This window comes from Pinus tabuliformis, chromosome 1_1 (genome assembly GCF_031772625.1).
Source record: "Pinus tabuliformis cultivar Carrire ecotype Pingquan chromosome 1_1, CPIR1, whole genome shotgun sequence".
Classification (NCBI taxonomy): Eukaryota; Viridiplantae; Streptophyta; class Pinopsida; order Pinales; family Pinaceae; genus Pinus; species Pinus tabuliformis.
Genome location: NC_142297.1, coordinates 391,505,313 through 391,521,745, shown reverse-complemented (window position 1 = coordinate 391,521,745; position 16,433 = coordinate 391,505,313).

The window sequence follows — 16,433 nt, the reverse complement described above, 5'->3', positions numbered from 1 at the left end:
GATGCAAAGTAGACAGTTGCTGATTTGATCCAATCACTGGATTTGTCTATGATCTAAACAATGGACTCACAAATGATTTGATGATCCTTTGTGATAGATCTTAGTACTCCCTCAAAGCATCCCTTTGATTGCACCTTGCTTGTTGCTTTTATTTGGCCTGAAACAGTAGATTAAACAGCAATCTGTGACCCAAAACCCAGTGAGAAACTCTCGTTTCTCCTTCAGCGTGACCCCTGTGAAGAGGTTCTGCATTTCAACGCAGGTCCCGTGAAGGCTACCTGCGCTGAATGTCAAAACCCCTGTGTTGAGGTTGCGCTGATCCAGTTAGGCCTTGTGTAGCTGGGGTTCTCTGCCCTGTTTTGCCTTGTTTTGATCTCTGATTTTTGCAGCCTGTAACCAGCATAGGTACCAGTCTGATAGCTCCTTTTCTTCTTAAATTCCGCCTCCTTTTGTACAAAAAGACTGTGAGTGTTTTTATGTGTTTGTGGCGTCATTTACAGTTTTCCTTTGCATGAGTGAAATAATCATCATGTAGCCCTTGATTCAGATCTGTTGATTGTGATCTTAGGAGAGAGTTCATTGGCTGTTTACAGTTGATTATACATTTACTTTTGCTTTTGGTTTGATATTTTCTCTTTTAAGTGTCGAAACAAGTGTTCATTTCGAAAGTCGTAAAGTGTTGTATTCTCTTCTACCCTTTCTTATTTCGAAAAAGTAAACTTGTTTGTATTTTTCATTTAAAAGCAAATTCAAAGTTGTACAAAAAGCTTTCTTTGTAGGCATCAATACTAAGAAAGCAGAAAACAAACACCTGCATTGTGCATTTGCATCTTGATAGTTTGCATGTTTGATTTAGGAAAAGTGCATTAGAGTGTGCTGATTGCTCTTTGAGAAAAGATGGTGTCTTTCTTTTCCCTTAGTAGCTAGGATTTTCAAAGTTGAAAAGATATAAAGCTTGCTTATCATCTTTAGACTGCATTTAGGAATTGTATCATACATCTCGTGGTGATCCAGAAAGGCAAACTTCTAAAAAGATCAACTTAAAATAAACTGAATGAACTTAACAACGCTTTGCAACATAACTCACAACATAGAGGTCTAGGCTAGAGACGTGTTCCGGCGTCGTAAAGCCTGGTGACTGTCGATCTTGTTGAAGGTGGGTGATTCCTCTTGAGGGACGATAGTGCCAGTACGGATTGTGCTCCCACATACCGTCGTGTATATATTGGGAGACCCCTATAGGAATATAACCTTTATCCATAGGAAGCCGTGTCGGCCACCCTACTGATCGCAATGCACTGAACACAGCATTCAGGAAGATCGACCGCCCGTACCCTAAAAAGTATTCTGCGGTTTTGCGAAAAGTTTGGCACACCCTCTGCCTAGAACTCCAGAGCAGTTCCTTTTGGCCTTTTTCAGACTCTATAACAGAAAAAGTCCATCCGAGCATTTGTCACTTCGGGCTCATTAAAACATCGAAGGAGACTAGAGTCATCTTTAGCTTTTTCTCGACTCTTTAAAATTGAAAAAGCAAGTTGTGTCTAAATCGTCTAAAAAATTCATTCAATTCGGAAACACATTTTCCCCTTTTTGTATTTTGGTTGATTGAGTAATCCGCAATCGTGGAAGAAAGTCAATTGAAACCCTGTCATTCGCGGAGGCTTACGAGTCAATCGTCTTTGTCTCCGGAATCGAAAACAGTACGGACAAAGCGAACTCGTTTAACCGGTTTGAAATCTCCTATCAAAGTTAGAACAAGTGTTCCAACGACATCTGAGATTCCAGTTACTCCAAACATTTCTGATAACCCTGCCTCTATAGAAGAAGTTCAACAGCCACAGAGGGACAGTGACACTGATCCTAGTTTGAGAGCAAATACTTGCGTTACTGAACCAGTTCCATCTGCGACTGGTTCAGAGAGTCTTGCCACTCAAACAACTGTCGCGGTCGAATCAACCCCTTCTTCGGAACCAGAAATATTTTATGGACCTAACGGTCTTCCTCTTCCACCTGGTTTGATTGCGATAGAGGAAATTGTAGAAGATCCGCAAGCAAGTACTCCAACACATTTTGGAGTAGGGGTCACTCTGTTTCCTTCTACATCAGAAGTTAGTCTATCACCAGTGGAAGTTCCTGTAGAATCGCTAGGAAATCTATTGGATAGACTCAAAATGTCTGAACAACCGTCAACATCTAGGACTGTGTCGAATGACACAGTGACAGTAGAACTCCCTGCCGTCACTCCGACAATGTTTGCCGGCGTACCATCTGTCCCAACTAGCTCGCAACCGCTAGAAGGAGTCCACCCAGGGACTATTTCAACAGTGTGGTCCGTTCCAGTTTGTTCCTCCGGAATAATATCCGGCAACTCTTATATTGAGACTCGCCAGATTGATCCCTTTGGAGGTAAATTTGGGCCATTTAGTCCCCAAGGGCAAGCAATCCCCTTGAGTTCCGGATTACCACCGTATGGGGCCAGTATGTCCTTTCATTACCCCCTCCTGGAGGATATCCATACGGGAGTTCTCAACAGTATTCAGGTTATACTGGAGTTACGACAAGTGGTTGGGTACCTATACTACCCCAACAACCAAGAGTTTTGTATTCTATGCAACAATGTGTACCTATGTCGAACATCCCGACAACACCAGCTATTGTAACAGTGTCACAAGTTCAAACGATGCCTGTTGTATGTCAACCTCAGATTTCTCAGGTTGTGATGCAACAACCCCTTGACCATGTGACACAACCAAAATCGCCAACTGGTGGGGCGACACAGGTCCAAACGGTTACAATTACCCCACATCTTGGTCCGACGGTTAGTATAGCACAGCAGAACATGGCTTCACAACCGTGGCTAGTGCAATACCAACAACCACAATTCTAGCAAGTGTACCAAGGTTCTGAGCAGCAGATCTTTGCGAACAGTGGACAACCGTATATTCAAAATGGTCAAAACCAACCGCTTTACAGTGGTCAAGTCCACCAACCATATTAGTCATACCAACATCAATTACATTATGCTGGTATGCAAAGGCCAACTGCTCAGGCGATTCCATCGTACCCTGGGTATGCTTCACCTAACCTGAATCAACAGTTACCATTCGTGGCAACTTTAGAGTTACTCGATTTACACCGGTTAACAAACGATCCAATTGCTTACGCCCCTTGGTGGCCAGCGATTCCTCACAAGCTTCCATCGGACATTCCTAAATTTAATGGAAATCCGGGCGAAGATCCATCGAATCACGTGATGACATTTCATCTGTGGTGTTCATCAAACACCCTGAATGATGATTCGATAAGGCTTCGCCTCTTTCAGAGGACGTTAACGGGTCCAGCGGCTAAATGGTATATTGAATTACCTAGAGCCTCGTTCAACAATTTCAGCTCCCTAGCCATGACTTTCTTAACCCATTTTCAATTACCGATAAGGTATGAAAAGGGAACGGAAATCTTAACCAACTTCAAACAGAAAACGGCCACTCATATATCCGATCATATACATGAGTGGCGTCGTCGTCGTAGGATGGTGAAAACGTACATTCCCGATCAGCTATTAGCTGAATGGTTTATCAAGTCGTTACTTCCTGCCATAACAGAAGATGTGGCCAAGGGAGGAGTCGTAACGGAGGAGCAAGTTATTGCTCGTGCACAATATCTAGACTTAGTCTACACTCAGTCTGGCACGCTCTACGACAAAATACCTGATGCCACTAGACCAGAATTCTCAATTCCTCCTCCTCCTAAATCAAATAGTGACTCTCATGCCGGCGATGGTGTGATTGGCACGACAAACGCGAAATAGACAAAGGCTTCATCTAAGAAAGCCCGTAAGACTTCAGATCAAAATGCAAAAGACAAAATTCTTGCTTCGGAAGTAAATGTCGTATCAGCAGATAAAGGCAAAGAAACCAATAAACCAGGAAGCAAGAAGAAGCAAAACAAAGGGAATAAGAAGAAACAAGGTGAGTCATCGCCTGGAAAAACTTCTTCAAACCCTCCTCGGAAAGGGAAACCAAAAAGTCCATGCATGATATGTGACGAGGATCATTGGACAACCGATTGTCCATACAAAGCTGAGTTTAAAAGGTTCTTCAAAAGTTCGCAAACCTCAGCTGTGTTAACTGATTCGTTCCCCAATCCAGGTCAAAATCTGGTTGATAGTGGAAATGCTTCCCCGTCGCAAGTGCTAATGTTGTTGATCTCCAAGCAACAGAATGATGCTTTGATTTTGACAAGGAACAAAGATTACGGGAATCCGCAGCTATCGAACGGAAAAGGTAAAGATCAACCAAGTAGTTCAACAACAACCTCGACAGAAGTTGTACCACCCATCATTCCTGAATTAACAATAAAACTGCCAAAGGGAGTAGTACACAAGTCGACATTTAATCCTCGCGCCAGAGCGGTGCAACATTACAACATAGTGGAAGATTTGGCCCAATCGCCATCCGCTATGTCGACTCTTGAAGTACTACAAAATTGTCCATCCCAAAGGCAGGCTTTATTATCGGCTATTGGTGGGGTTGATCCTAAGGATTCCAATCTTGTATCCTTCGACCACAAAGGATACGATCCTCAGTTACCAGCTCAACTAGCTTTCCTTATTCAAGTGAAAGCCCTCAACAAAACCATTCACCGAACAATTATTGATGAGGGGGCATCTACATGTATTATGTCGATGAGTTGCTGGAAAACTTTAGGGTCTCCAACCTTGTCGCGATCTTCGACGACATTAAAAGCATTCGAAGGAAGGACATATACCCCGTACGGTATCCTAAATAACTTGAAGGTTGAACTGGGGGGGAAAACAGTAGAAATAGATGTTGAAGTCATCGATGAGAATCTTGACTACAACATCCTACTGGGAAGACCATGGATATATGCCATGGCAGCTGTAGTGTCGACTTATTTTAGGAAGATTGCATTCCCTTTTCAAGGAGGGATTACGATCGTCGACCAACAAAACTTCCTCCCTAATGGTTCACAAGTTACAGGAAGCATTCCCATGATCCATGGAAGTAGCCATTCGCTTCAAGATATCGGAGTAGGCCTACTGAAAGACCCCACATTAATGGGAACTTTCGCACTTCCACCTCCCATCTATATAGGAGAAGTAGCGTTGGTAGGAGCCTGCAATATGATATCTTCCACGAAGATCTCAGAAGACGATATCGACATGGATCATGCAATGGTTTTGCCACCAAGCCCAATAGAAATATTGTAGCAATCAATGTTTCGGGCATGGGAGGCGAACCCAAGTCAACGCTCGTCAAGCGTTTGGGTAGATAGGTCTAGAGAATATGGTACCCCATTAGATCCTTGGTCGAAAGTGCATGAGACTGACGAAGGAATCCTACAATCAATGTTGATTGAGGGGGCACTATGGAATGATTGCCACCATCGTTCCCTTCTTCCAGATTATGAAGAAGATACTCAACATGACCTTTATCACCCTTTAGTTTTTGAATTCCTATCTGTTATAGACATTTTTGTGCCTTACAGCATGAAGCATGAAATGTCCATAATATAAGGGATCCAAAGTCCCTAAACATGTTGTTCCTACCCCTAGAGGAACAAGGTCAGCAAACCACAGCACTAAAAATCAGTTCTCCACCTGAAAACACTCAAAAACAAGCAATTTCGGGATCATGTCAACTGCTCCACTGAGCATCTGCGCTGAATGTCAACTACCCTTCTCTGTACCTGCGTTGAATGTCAAATCCAACAAAGGCTACCTGTGCTGAGCGAGATTGGACAAGTGGCACAGCCATTCTTCAAGGTGTCAATGCCCAGGAAGCTTCCAAAATGACACTTGGATCAGGGAATTCGCCCAGTGATGAGTAAGAGGTTCTTAAACTCCAAGTGGAAGCAAGGATCTCCAAGTGGACTCAAGAATTGAAGTATAACTGAAGTGGGAGAGGACACTAGTCAGCTCTCAAGCTGACTCATCCTTTCTCCAAAACTCCTATATATAGAGCTCTCTCATGAGGTCTAGGGAGGCTGGAATTTGGTGAATGTAAGGAAGTGCTGTTGGTTTGAGTTTAGAGCTATTGGATGATTGCTTTGAAGGAGGTGAAGAGGAGATTTCTTTCTGCTGGGAGGTGTTGCTGGATTGGGCCTCTTATGGTTGTAACACTCTCAGAACTTTACTTCTTCCATTAATAAAGCATTTGAGGTTCTTCTATATGCATGTGTCTCAATGGTGTATTGTTATACTTGTGTATTTGATTTATTCTAATCCTTGAATCAATTATGAATGTATGCTTCTTGTAGTTCCCCTCTCTTGCCTTTTTGCAGGATCTTTGTGTAGTTGGGCCAGTGAAAGAGCAAGGAGCTGGGAGCAAGCAGCAAGGAAAGAAGATTGGATCAATCATTAGCGGAAGACATCGGTTAGTGGATCTCTTTCTCCCCTATTCTACTTTCATAAAGAAGAAACCTTAGATAACTTTGCTTTCAGTTGTTTCTGAGGTACTATCACCCTTAGAGTGGGATAGGGTCATTTCGTATTGGATACTTTTCCCTACAACAAATTTGCGACTCCGCTGGGGAGCGTATCTTGTTGGTTGTTTGTGTTTTTGCTATTCATTTCCTAAACACAGGGAGTACTGAATCGAACTGCATTTGGATCTTTCAAATGCAAAGTAGAGGGCAGCTACTCTAGCTCAGTTTCTGGGGATGTTTATGATTTGAAGAGCTGATCCACAAGGACTCTGAACAACTCTTAGTGATAGCTTTTCATCCTCCTAATTACCCTCTAGTGTGTACTTGACTGATAGCTTCTGATTTGGCCAAAAACTGTGAATTTTTGAGCAATCTGTGACCCGGAAACCAAGAGAAATGAAAGTTTCGTTCTTCAGTGTAGGCTGTGTGAAGGCTGTCTGCATTTCAGCGCAGTTCCCGAAGGGGCTACCTGCGCTGAATGTCAAACTGACAGTGTACCACCTGCGCTGAACCAGTCTTGCCTTGTGCTACTGGGGTTTCCTGCTGTTTCTTGCCCTGTTTTCACCCTTGTTTTTGCAGCCTGTTGCCAGTCAATGTACCTATCTGAAACCAACTTTCCTTACCACTATTCCGCCTCAGTTGTATAAAGAAACTGTGATTGTTCTTTGTGTATTTCTTACTTCATCTACAGTTTCCCATAATGAAAAGCGAACTAGTCTAGCCGTGGCCTCTTAGATCCAGAACTGTGATAAGTGTCATAGCGATCTTAAGAGTTAGTTTGTTTGTTGTTCATAGCTGATTGAGCTTTTGCTTTCGTCATATGGTTTGAATTTATACATTTCTAGTGTTGAAACAAGTAAATCTTAAGGTGTCTTTTGATTTTGGACAAGCTTGTTTGCTTTCACTTGAAATTGAATTCAAAATTATACAACAGCTTTCTTTTTGTAATACATCAACATTAAGAAAGAGAAAAGAAGTACTTGCATTGTGCATGTGCATTTTGACAGCTTGCATGTTGATTTAGGGAAAAGTGCATTAATGTGTGCTCTATGATCTGTGTGAAAAGATGATGTCTTTCTTTTCCCTCAGTAGTTAAGATTTTCAAAGTTGAAAGATTGAAAAGCTTGCTTATCATCTTAGACTGCATTTAGGAAGTTGTATATACATCTCTTGGTGATCCATAAAGGCAAACTGCTAAGCAAGATCAACTTAAAATGAATTGAATTTACATAACAACGCATTGAAACATAACGCAAACACATAGAGGTCTAAGCTAGAGACGTGTTCCGGCGTCGTTAAACATGATATCTTAGCGTTGAGTGGTTGGGTGATTCCTCCACGGTGAAGCGATAAGTATCAATACGGACTTGTGCTCCCACGTACCGTCGCGTATATATTGGGAGACCCCTATAGGAACAAAGTCTTTATCCTTAGGAAGCCGTGTCGGCCGCCCTACTGATCGCGATGCAGTGAACACAGCATTCACGAAGATCGACCACCCGTATCGTAAAACGTATTCTGTGGTTTCGCGAAAGATTTGGCACACCCTCTGCCTAGATCTCCAGAGTAGTTTCTTTTGGCCTTTTTCAAACTCTATAACTGAAAAAGTCGATCCGAGCATTTGTCACTTCGGGCTCGTTAAAACATCGAAGGAGACTAGAGTCATCTTTAGCTTTTTCTCGACTCTTAAAAAGTGAAAAAGCAAGTTGTGTCTAAAGTGTCGTTATAAAATTCATTTTAAACAGAACATAATCACCTCTTATTCCCGCGTTGATCTGTAGGTTGAGAACATGGAACGCCCCAACCAAGGAATTCCACAGGATGGAAATCCTAGTCCTTTCTCCTCTTGGGGAGAAGTTGGTGCGCCCCATATGGCCACATTGTCACTTCCAGGATTGACAATTGGCCTGCCAATTTGGCTATTCTCAACCAATGTAGTTTAGAACACCATGGTTCCTGAGCAGTCGAGTCAACAGTTAGATCAGTCTAGAGCTTCCCACCAGCCTTCTACTTCCTATAACTCTTCCTCCAATCCCTCGTCTTCGCAAGGTAGAGCCGGCAAAAGGCAAGCTCCCATGGAGAAGAAGGAGAAGAAGAAGAAAGAGAAGAAGAAGAAGGAGCCTAAGGCGACTGGGGGCAAGCAAAAGACATCTGACAAAAATCCACACACAACACAGACCAGGCCTAAATCGCCATGTGTCATATGTAGAGGAGACCATTTCCATAGAGATTGTCCCTGTATTCCCCGGATACTAAGGGACTGGTCCCCTCGTTTGCACAATTCGGGAGCATCAACCTCTGATAGCCATGTTGAATGCTTACCGTCAACCAGCGAAAGTGAAGGTTCAAGACAAAGAGGAGGAGTAAGATCCCCCTACAGACTGTGTGAAGGCGATCACGCCATCCACCGTTGTCCCTTCTTAGACGAAGCGAAGAGAGTTTTGGAAGATCGTCCGGTTTCACCGTTGAGACTTCCTCTTGGATACAAAAAACTCGTGCCAAGTCCTTCGTTGGTTGAAAATACAGCCGGCCCACTCAAGTGGTCGGCTGAAGCATCAGTCACTGAAAATGAACCTACTGAATCCAGACCGGACGAAAGTCCAAAGGTCGATACGGCAGTTGACCCGGTTCTCCCTTCAGAAGTTTCATCTTCAAATGACACCGTCACTGAAGAGTCATCTTCAAGTGACACCCTCACTGAAGAGAATAAGGATGACACCATCCAGATTCTTTTCATCAACACAGACTCTGATGAGCATCAGGGCAATGCGCCCATTCCTTTATCGCAGGAAGGAACATCGTCAGGGTCATATCTGGCCGTATATTCGGTCCCACCACCAAGCAACCTGGTTGTATCCTTTGATTGGAATCAACTAGGCAGACCCCGGTTTCCAGCCAGTATACCGTTCAAAATCATCGTCCAAATCTACAGGATGGTAATGGCCGGCACTATCATTGATGAAGGGGCATCTGTGAGTATCCTTTCCTCTATTGCTTGGAAAGCACTGGGTTCCCCGACGCTTTTACCTGAGATAAGAAATCTCTCGGGTTTTGATAAAGGAACCAGTCGACCATTAGGGATCCTCCCCAATGTGCCTGTTACATTGAAAGGGAAGACCGTTCAAATGAACGTGATGGTTGTTCAAGGACCCTTGGATTATAACCTACTCCTTGGACGAGACTATATATATTGCATGGGGGCAATAGTCTCCTCACTCTTTAGAGTAATGTGTTTTCCACAAGAAGGAAGAGTGGTCAAGCTCATAGACCAACTTTCATTTCCGGGATCACGCATCACAAATAGTCAAATACCAACCCTGAATGGTCTATTCAATCAAGAAATGTCTCCACCCCCAGTCCTCCTTCCCGATGAATGCGAGTGATTCAGAAAGATGGGACTGGAACCCAGGGGGCATGCATCCTGGTCTGCTTCGGGCAGAAGAAACCCTGGGTATAAGGTAAAATTTCTGCGAAAGAATATGACTAGTCCGTACCCCGTCCGTATTTGGAAGAGGGGTTGTTCTAGAATAGGATTCTTTTGTCAAAGTTACGTGTTTGACAACAGTCATTCACCCTTGTCTATTTCGATAGACATTGCCGAGGAAGTGTTCAGTTTGAAAGATTAACAGAACAATCTTTGGGTAACCTGAAAGAGGTAAGCCTCACCCTTTAAAACAAATGTTTTATCGGATAAGTAGGGGCAGCCTTGAAATCCTACTTTATACCTGGGGGCATGCAAACCTTTTGGAGTGCAAGCTAAGAGCGGTTATTTATCTATTTTTGGGATTAGCCGTTTCCGAACTTGCCTAAAGAAAGGATATGGAGCATAGCTTCGTGGGATAAAGCTCCATAAAAAATAGCTATCTCACAGGAGACATTCTTATCTTATGACTGGTATATCGAGCAGTTTTAGCACATAGTTCATGCTCGTTAAAAAATAAATGCAAGATTCGAGCAGTTTTAGCACATAGTTCATGCTCGTTAAAAAATAAACGCAAGGTCCGAGCAGTTTTAGCACATAGTTCATGCTCGTTAAAAAATAAACATAAGATTGTGAGCAGGCTTTCCCTTAGAGTTCAAGCTCATCCAGAAAAAATGAACCGGTAAATAACCATTGTGATCGTAAATTCATCAGCCATAAAAGCCCTGGTAGTGTTTGCCCATCACCTCCACTTTTCATTTGGCCGATCATTCACCTCCATTTGATTGTTTACCTCTTTTGAGAAACAGCTGCGAAGAGTGATTTCACCTAGCCATCCTTGTGACACTACCGTGATTGGAAAATTCCAACCTGTACCTGGAATCTGCTGCTATCCCTGTTTATCACTCGTTCCTCAAAAGATGAGTCTTCTTTGAGCTCTTTTCATCTGACTCGTAAAATATGAAAAGTTTGCTGAGTTTTGGCCTTCTAGCTCGTTAAACGACCGGAAGAGCTATCCCTCTAGATTTTAATCTTTTTGGACCTGAGGGATTATTGCACAAAAAGATCGAGCGCTTGTTTTGTTCGGCTCGTTAAAAGTACCGAAAACTCATCCCTTCTGTATTGTTTTATACTTTTTCAGACTTAAGGGATTAGATGACGAAAAAGGAATTTTGGAGTTAACTTTCTGTACCTTTTCAGACTCTCTAAAAATGAAAAGGACCGAGTTTTCCTTGTCGTTAGACTCGTTAAAATGATTAAATAGCGACAAACTTGTCTTTAGACAAGAACGAGTTTCCCTATCGCTAGGCTCGTTAAAACATAGCGATGGGCTTGCCCAAAGGGCAGGTTATAGAACAAGCATATGTTATCCTCCTCAAGCTTGAAAAAAATAAAGAGGTACTGGTCAGAAATGACTGGGGAAAAATTGGGAGAACCTCAAAGCTTTAATGGTAGCAAGTCGCTCTTGAACATGACACTTTTCCTCCGTACTACATCGGGTTGGGTTATTTCATTCATCGGTCTCATCACCATGGTCTTCGCCAAACCATCCACATTTGGGGTAATGCTACCGATCCATCGCATCAGTGTCGTTATATGTTCAAGAGATGTCGTTCAAAAAGAGTCAACCGTGTCCCATCCACTGCCATACATTATCCTTCATCCATCCATGATCGCCCCCCTGAATCATATGTCACAGATTGTATTCACCTCCACTAAAATCATTAGCTCCGCTCCGTGTCACTGATGTGGGATTCATTAAGGCCCTCCCTTGACGGATCGCTTCTTGTCAACTTTAGCTCATTATCCAAGAAGTTGATCTAGGAACAACCCCCTCAGTACTTTGAAGCTTGCATGCCTCAATGGCAAGTTTCTCACTTCCGGCGATAGGTATACATCAATGACCTTCGACTGGAAGATTTTACGTGGTGTTCGACGCCAAGTCCTTTATTCACACCACGTGAATTGTACTGCAGTACCTTGAGGGTCATTATCATTATCGGTGATTCCTCTCGCGCTTGTTAACGATTCACATCATTGACCGGTAATCAAGCGATGTCTTTCCATGTTCGACTTCAGCGCAGTTCTCACATGGATCGACTTGTACTTAGAGTGAAGATCGAACGAGTTTGAAGACCCCGGATCTAGTTTCATCCATCCGGGCTGCGATATATATTCACGAAATATAAAGACATTTGTCATGTACATCATTGTAGCAGATGATCATCCTACTCAAAGGATGATAATTTCAGCAGAGAATTATCAGTCTACCATCAGAAAATCGTCTGTTCTATGTACCAAAATGAATTTATAAAGCTGAGCATGGGAATGCCCGCCTTAGCTAGATCATGAAAGCAGAATGAAAAATAATGTATTGTATTGCATCTTATTACAGATCACCTCTCAGCGATTGAATGAACTTCGGATCCTCTGGATAAAGCATTTCACCCGATAAACGACCTCATACTTTAGGGGGCAACTGTTATAGACATTTTTGTGCCTTACAGCATGAAGCATGAAATGTCCATAATCTAAGGGATCCAAAGTCCCTAAACATGTTGTTCCTACCGCTAGAGGAACAAGGTCAGCAAACCACAGCACTAAAAATCAGTTCTCCACCTGAAAACACTCAAAAACAAGCAATTTCGGGATCATGTCAACTGCTCCACTAAGAATCTGCGTTGAATGTCAACTGCCCTTCTCTGTACCTGCGTTGAATGTCAAATCCAACAAAGGCTACCTGCGCTGACCGAGATTGGACAAGTGGCACAGCCATTCTTCAAGGTGTCAATGCCCAGGAAGCTTCCAAAATGACACTTGGATCAGGGAATTCGCCCAGTGATGAGTAAGAGGTTCTTAAACTCCAAGTGGAAGCAAGGATCTCCAAGTGGACTCAAGAACTAAAGTATAACTGAAGTGGGATAGGACACTAGTCAGCTCTCAAGCTAACTCATCCTTTCTCCAAAACTCCTATATATAGAGCTCTCTCATGAGGTCTAGGGAGGCTGGAATTTGGTGAATGTAAGGAAGTGCTGTTGGTTTGAGTTTAGAGCTATTGGGTGATTGCTTTGAAGGAGGTGAAGAGGAGATTTCTTTCTGCTGGGAGGTGTTGCTGGATTGGGCCTCTTATGGTTGTAACACTCTCAGAACTTTACTTCTTCCATTAATAAAGAATTTGAGGTTCTTCTATATGCATGTGTCTCAATGGTGTATTGTTATACTTGTGTATTTGATTTATTCTAATCCTTGAATCAATTATGAATGTATGCTTCTTGTAGTTCCCCTCTCTTGCCTTTTTGCAGGATCTTTGTGTAGCTGGGCCAGTGAAAGAGCAAGGAGCTGGGAGCAAGCAGCAAGGAAAGAAGATTGGATCAATCATTAGCGGAAGACATCGGTTAGTGGATCTCTTTCTCCCCTATTCTACTTTCATAAAGAAGAAACCTTAGATAGCTTTGCTTTCAGTTGTTGCCGAGGTACTATCACCCTTAGAGTGGGATAGGGTCATTCCGTATTGGATACCTTTCCCTACAACACTATCAAATACTGTAAATACGGTGGATTCCGAGCGAAACTTATCCAATATTGAAGAGACTATAGCCATAAATATCTCGACTAAAACAAATGTTGTAGAGAATATTTATGTCGGCAAAGGTTGTTCTCCTTCAGAACTGGAAATATATAACGCTTTTTTTCGCGAGTTCAGAGATGTCTTTGCTTGGTCATATGATGAAATGCCAGGCATTGACTCGAGTATCATTGAACATGAAATTAATATGTATCCTAATGTCAAACCAGTAAGACAACGACTTTCGCAGGTGCACCCCAAGAAAGCCGCTGCCATTAAAGCAGAAGTTGAAAAGCTTCTACATGCTGGTTTCATCTACCCGGTTCCTCTAACCGATTGGGTATCGAATATTGTCCCTGTTATGAAGAAACAAGGGACGATTAGAGTGTGTGTCGATTATAGGGATGTAAACCAAGCTTGTCTGAAAGACAACTACCCTACACCCTTCATCGACCAGATAATTGATGAATGCGCCGGATGTGAAATCTTTTCATTCATGGATGGATTTTCCGGGTATAATCAAATAAATATCCGCCCACAAGACCAGTCAAAGACTGCATTCATTTGTCCGTGGGGCACATTCGCTTATCGAAAATTACCCTTTGGTTTAAAGAACGCAGGGGCGACATTTCAGAGGGCAATGAATTATGCCTTCCATGACATCAAGAACATCGTTCAACCATATCTCGACGACCTTCCAGCTCATTCACGAAAGCGGACTGATCATCCGCAGCATTTAAGAGCGATATTTCTATGTTGCCGACACTACAAGATAAGACTCAATCCGCACAAATGTGTATTTTGCGTCGGTTCTGGTCGTTTACTTAGCTTTGTAGTCTCTAAGGATGGGATTCGTCTCGACCCTTGCAAGGTTCAGGCAATCATTAATTTTCCTCCACCTTCAAATTTGCTTCAGATTCAGAAACTCCAAGGGAAAGCAAACTTTCTGAGGAGGTTCATTCCAAATTACGTAGAACTTGCTAAAGGTTATACTCGTCTATTGAAAAAGGATGTACCTTTTGTCTGGGATCAGGTGGCGCAAGCTTCCTTTGACGCTCTGAAAGATTCTCTAGTAAAAGCATCATTAATGTATGCCCTGGACTATCAAAGAGACTTTAACCTGTATCTGGCTGCAGCGGATACAACCATTGCGATGGTTCTAGTTCAAGAAGTCGATGGAATTGAACATCCTATTTATTATTTAAGTAAAAACTTGAATGATACAGAAAGCAAATATTCTTATGTTGAAAAACTAGCGCTTGCAGCTGTTCAAGCGATTCAAAGATTTTGACATTATGTCCTCTTTCGGAAAACTACCATTTTATCAGATTGCAACCCCATGACTTATATACTATCCCGACAGTTGCTGGGGGGCAAATATTCAAAATGGATAGCGATCCTTCAAGAGTTTGATCTGGAATTTGTAAAATCCAAATCAAAGAAAGCTCTAGTTTTCGCAGAATTATTGTGCGATCTCCCGTCGTCGTCCAACGATGAAACATCCGAAGAATCAATCATGGACGAGAATTTGTTTATGATATCTACAAGCAATGAGTGGTATGGAGATATAATCATTTATCTCCAAACCCAAAAGTTCAGGCCAAACACCTCTCACTCTGAACAGAAACGTATACGATACCAAGAAAAAGACTACATGATTGTCGGTGACACGCTTTCCCGTCGTGGCGTCGATACAGTTCTGAGGAGGTGCCTCACCCATGAGGAGGTCGAAAAAGCCCTGAATGAGTGTCATTCGGGCGCGTGTGGGGGGAATCAATCTGGATATGCAACAACACAAAAAATCTTACGAGCAGGATACTTCTGGCCAACCATGTTCAAAGATTGCATAACCGCAGTCAGAAGTTGCCATGCTTGTCAAATTTTTGATAGCAAAACCAGAAGACCACCCGCACCTTTACAGCCAATAGTTACTGTTGGGCCTTTCGCCAAATGGGGCATCGATTTCATGACATGTAACCCCACCTCGACCGGGGGGCATGGGTATATCATAGTCGCCATTGACTATTTTACCAAATGGGCCGAGGCGATGCCTACATTAGATAACACTGGTGAAATAGCTTCCCTTTTCTTTTTTCAATCATGTAGTCCCCAGGTTTGGCGTACCACAGGCTATAGTTACAGATCATGGATCGCATTTTCGCAATCACATGATGGTTGAATTAGCTGCCAAGCTAGGGCTATCTCATGATAGCTCTACCCCGTATTATCCGCAAGCCAACGGACAAGTTGAAGCGATCAACAAGGTCCTGAAGCGTATGTTGCAAAGGATGATCGGAGTTCACAAAAGAAGGTGGCACCTAATCCAGTACTCAGCCTTGTGGGCTTACCGAACATCGGTAAGGAATGCGACCGGGTTCACACCTTTCCAACTGGTGTATGGCCTGGAGGTAGTCTTACCAATCCAGTGTGAAATTTCGTCCCTTAAACTCGCAATCGATCTCCTCCCCGGAACTTCAGAATAAGAGGCGCGTTTCTTGGAATTCATCCAATTGGATGAAACCCGTCGTGACGCCGCTTTGGCTACTGAAGCCCATAAGAAATGAGTCAAGGCGCAGTTCGACAAAAATGTCAAACCCCGTGTCTTCTCAGAAGGTGACTTGGTCTTGCTTTATGACCAAGAATCCGATAAATTGGGAGCGGGTAAATTTAATTCTTTATGGATGGGCCCCTATATTGTTAAATGAGTGTTAGCAAAAGGAGCCTACGAGTTAATGGATTATGGCAGAATTCCACTGGCACGGCCCTGTAATGGGTTGTACCTCAAGCGTTACTATGCTTAAATAGTGACCAATATGCATGCACCTCGATTTGCATTATTATGCTGGGGGCATGCAAACTTAATCGAGCAGTTTTAGCACACAGTTCATGCTCGTTAAAAAATAAACGCAAGATTCGAGCAGTTTTAGCACACAGTTCATGCTCATTAAAAAATAAACGCAAGATTCGAGCAGTTTTAGCATACAGTTCATGCTCGTTAAA